Source organism: Jaculus jaculus, chromosome 19, assembly GCF_020740685.1.
Source record: "Jaculus jaculus isolate mJacJac1 chromosome 19, mJacJac1.mat.Y.cur, whole genome shotgun sequence".
NCBI lineage: Eukaryota > Metazoa > Chordata > Mammalia > Rodentia > Dipodidae > Jaculus > Jaculus jaculus.
The window spans coordinates 33,217,415-33,222,485 of record NC_059120.1 but is presented as its reverse complement, the minus strand read 5'-3'; the positions used below and the strand labels follow the sequence as shown (position 1 = coordinate 33,222,485).

Genomic DNA, 5,071 nt, shown 5'->3' with positions numbered 1-5,071 from the left:
AGAATTATTTCATGGGCTCCTTGGGGTCTTTTATGTATGTGATCATGTTGGCTGCTGGGATAATTTATCTTGTTTTTGAATTGTATCTCTTCTATTTCTTTCTCTTGCCTTATTGCTCTATATAAGAATTAAAGCACAATATTGTGTAAGAGTAAGTCGACACCTTATCTTGTTCTGATTTTAGAGAAAACACTTTTATTTTAATTTCAATATAATGTTAGCTATGGGATTGCAAGATATATTCTTTGCTCTCTTGAGGTATGTTCCTTCTATTCTTAGTACCACCAGCACTTTTATCAGAGGATTTTTGAAGTTTACAAAGGCCTGTTTTTATATTTTTTCATATTTGATTTTTATTTATTTCAAGAGATTTTATTTCTGGAGTACACAAGATAAACTTATGTCACTAGAGCAGAGGCTGTGGATGACTCATCTTTCCAGCTGGGAGGAAGCACCCGCTTGGTCTTATAGCATCGAGCCAATCGGTGAATTTGGCTCTCTTTCACAATCAGTCGGAACTTAGCATCCTTATCCTTTCTGTTCCTCTCAAGATGCTTGCAGACAACAACCTCTTTCTTTTTTTCTTTTTTTTTCTTTTTTTTTTACAACCTCTTTCTTGACTAGATGGTTGAGGTCCTCAGGAAGATCAGGAGCCAGTCCTTTGGACTTCAAGATTCACAAGATTTTATTGACTGTCACAAAGCACACTTGTGCAATGCCATGTGAATCCCTCAGGATCACACCGATCTGTGAGGGAGTCAGGCCCTTCTTGGCCAGTTTATAAATCTGCTCCTTCATGTCGTTTGACGTCAATTTCAGCTACATAGGTAGCTGCGGCTGCCAGGCTGCCGACTGGGACAGGCCCTTCCCAGGGGCGTGCGTGCAGCCCGTGATGGAGGCAGTCTGGCAGCAAAGAGCCATATTTGATTTTTTTTTTAATTTTATCATTTTACTTTATGCTTTAAAATATTTTTAATTTAATTTAATTTATTTATTTGAGAGAGGGGTGAGAGAAAGCGGCAAATAGAGAGAGAATGGATGCACCAGGGCCTCCAGCCACTGTGAACAAACTCCAGATGCAGGTGCCACTTTGTGCATCTGGCTTACATGGGTACTGAGAATTGAACCTGGGTCCTTAGGCTTTGCAGCTTACCCTTAACTGCTAAGCTATTTCTCCAGCTCTAAAATATTTTAATTAATTAATTAATTAATTAATTTATATGCAGAGAGAGAAAGGACACACCAGGTCCTCCAGCCCCTGCAAATGAACTCCAGATGTATGCACCACTTTGTATATCTGGTTTTACTAGGATGCTGGGGAATTGAACCCAGGCCTTCAGGCTTTGCCAGTAAGCACCTCAGTCACTGAGTCATTTCTCCGGCCACTACATATTTTTTAATTTCACCACTTCAACAGTTTTAATGGTTCTCTGAAAATTACTAAGTAGGGGATCTAAAACCTCATATTTGGTCTACTGTACTAAAACTAACATGTTCACATTCATACTAGAAGGTGGAAAAATGAAGGGAATTATCCCAGCTCTGCTACCACCTTCTGTGATCCTGTGCATATAATCTCACTAATCTGGCTTTAGTTACTTTGTTTGTAAAATGCAAAGATTGATTTCTATGATTTAGAAATTCTGATTTAGCTTTGATATTATACTTTAACACTTTGATATGCAACTTGTCCTTCATTTTCTTACAGACTTAGGCATATCAGAATATTTGAGAAGATAGATGGAGCTGCCTTCCTTGATTCTGTTTTCCCTTTTTCTTTTTTGTTCCATGAACACAAGTGGATTTGATTTGTATAGCAGTAACATTCCCAGAGTTTCTCTCTGAGTCAAACATTAAAAAGAATAGCTTAACATTCCTTTAAAAAACATTAGAGACATTTTCCTTTGAAACACATGTAGACACAGGTGATCCCAATGCTTCAAGAGAAATGCCTTGCTGGCAACAGCAGATGTCAGACAGCAGGAATGAACTGCTGAGGAGGGTTCACTACACCCCTAACAGTGTCAGAGTCAGGTTATAGCAGTTTCTAATAATCACTCAATAGCACAGTAAGTATGCTATTTGAAAAAAATCAATGGGAGTAAAGCATTGTATTATGCCAACTTATAAAGCAAGCCATGAAAATATGCTTAGCTTGAAAAGAATATGTACAAGCAGTTGTTCCCCTTTGTTGCAGAGTTGATATGGGAAATGAGAGAGAAATGGCCAGGATTTTATAGAGAGAGTGTGAGAGTATGCCTTCTTGAGAATTAAGAATTTTTCCATTATGTATTGTTTTCTTACAACAGAAGTATATGCTTATTTTAAAATCCAAACTATAAAAGAATACATAAAGAGAAATTCCTTAAAGAGAAGTTCTTAGTAACAAATGTCTTTTTCACACACATACATATTCTTTGTCCCTCCATCTTTCACTTCTCTCCCTTTCCTCATTACTTAATTTCTCTTTTCTGTGCTTCTTCACCAATGCCACTTATGCTGTAAATACTCATCTACAACATGTTTTCTTCATTTAAAATTTATCATTAACTACTCTCTACATATTTATATCCATATTCAATTGGATATATATGTAATTGTTCATTTTGTTATTTATATTTAACTTATATTATAAATATTTACATAATATAATACAATTCAGATGTTCAATCTTTTCACTGCCAAAGATGGCATAAGTCAACATTATGGTCACATCTGATACTGAAACTGGAGATTTGGATTGGCTAGTAGCAAAAAGCTCAAGTGACTTGTATCCAGAACCCTGTTTAAATATTCATAGTTCAAATGGCAGAAACTGAGTAAAATCCTGCTTTCATAAAGTTATAGGATGAAACAACTGAGTGGGACTTAACTAACTATACCCAGTTTCCTAATTTTACTGCAAGAGGAAATTGAGGCCTAAAGAGGTTATCTTCCTCAAGATTGTGTGACTAGCAAAGTTCCATGATTAAAGTTGGTGGCTCTGGATTATCCATTGAATGAAAGAAATAATAAAATGATGTTATAAGCTGCCTATGATGAAGTGTTGAAGGATTTCTTCCTCTGAGTGATTAGGGCTTTACCCAGGCAGACTTTTCACTCCTATATACCTTGACCCCATTTCCATCTTAAAAAACACTTCCCTACTTATCCTCTACTCAGACATCATTTGGCATCCATGTTCTTTGTCTTCAGGAAAATTAATGGTCTTTATACTACCTGAGAAGGTAGAAGGGTTGATTATAAACCTCAATTTCAGTCCTGGCTCTACCTCTTCCTAGATGCATGACTTTGGGTCAGTTCATTGGCCATTATAAACTTCACATTTTCATCTTTGTTGGGGAGAATAACTTTTTATTATTGTGTGCATTAAGAGATACTACAGGTATCTCAAACCCTATGTAAACTAGCCAGCTTCTGTTTGAAAGACTTGTTTCTAGAATGGTCTCTGTTTTGCTCTCATAATGACTAAAGTGAATTATTGCTTTAGACCACAATTATATTGCTATTTCCTGATTTCTAAAAACTGTATTTTATACATGCAGCAAAACTAAGGTATATCTTGCTTGTCTGGGAACACATATATAGCATGGAATATATGAGCAACCGCAAATTGCATGCACCCAATATTAAAACATATCTTGTGTCATGAAAGCACTGTTTGAGGTTACAACTTTGTAGCTGTAATGAAAGTTCCATGCACATCAAATCTTTAATATGTGTGGAGGGTTGAAAATACAATAAGGGAAAAAGGATATTGATTTCATCATGGGGAACTGTCTCCCTACTTGGCAATCAAACTTTACATAGGAAGAAGGCTTTAGAAAATCAAGTGTAGTGGCTGAGGAGATTAGAAACAAGATAGTCTTTTTCTGGTAGGTAATTAGGTAGGAACTGGCCCACAGAAACATGAGTGCCACCTAGCCTGCTCTGCCAACACTAGAACCCACATCTGATCCAGTCTTGTTCAAGATATCTACAAGCATCAACTCCAGTACCAGTTTCCTGTTCCTTTTTCAACTTTTCTTGGATTTAACACCTGTAGGCTAGCCCTTCCAGGGTCTGCCTTTGAGCCCACCAATCAGGACCCTCCCTTACAAACCTGAGCCTTATGATACATTTCATTCTAATTGGATGTCTGATTCATGTAAGTGGGTCTGTCCTGCTCTTTGCCCCTGTGTGAGGAAAATCTTTGTCTTCCTGCCTGGCTGAGAAGGGGTAGAATTTCTTTTGGCTTGGGCTTTCATGCTTTCTTTCTCTCTTAATTCTAACTTTCCCCAAAATAAATCTCACAATTCATAATTTCCCTTTCCCTGAGTCCGTATTTTCAATTCTTTGATAACTTGGACAAGGACCAGAAGTTGGACTTCATAAGCTTGGATGTCTCCTGCATCTTTGTAGAGATCTTACCCCTCCAGGACTCCAGCCCCACATTAATGGGCCTGTTTTGTGAGGACCAGATTTGTAGTACCAGCCAGGTAGCAACATGGTGACTCATCTGTAATCCCAGCTCTCTGAAGGTGGAAACTGAGGATTCCTAGAGCTAGCTGGCTAGTAAGACTGGACAAAATGGCAAGGTGTGTGTTCAACAAGAAACCCTGTCTCAGTAAAAAAAAAATATAGTGGAAAGCAATAGAGGAAGAAAGTTGACATTAGTCTTTGCTTTCCACATGTGCACCTGCACAAGCATGCACCTATACACATACAAACATACATACACACATGTATAAAAAACAATCAATTTATAAATGGGACAAATAAAGGTAAGAGAGAAAACACATTGAGGACACTGAGATAAGTGCAAAGAAATTACTGTAGTGGGTAAAATGACTTACTGAATGTGTAAGCAGACACATTTCTGTCTGTTGTACAAATTAAGAAACTGGTTCAAAATGTGCTTTTAGATATCAAGGTAGTAAACGACAAGCCAAGATTCAACTGAGAGTCTTATTTCAAACATTATTACATTCTTTCTAACTCCTGTTTTGCAAAGTTCCCTGAACCTTGAAGGGCATGTTAGAAGTATTTTTTAGTGATGAATTCTCAGCCACCTCTGATTTTCTGCTTTGAT

At 37.3% G+C, this 5,071-nt stretch overlaps 1 pseudogene; it reads right to left on the bottom strand.

The window, feature by feature from the left end:
• Window positions 1–398: 398 nt before the first annotated feature.
• Window positions 399–921, bottom strand: LOC101607861 (annotated as a pseudogene).
• Window positions 922–5,071: the final 4,150 nt, after the last annotated feature.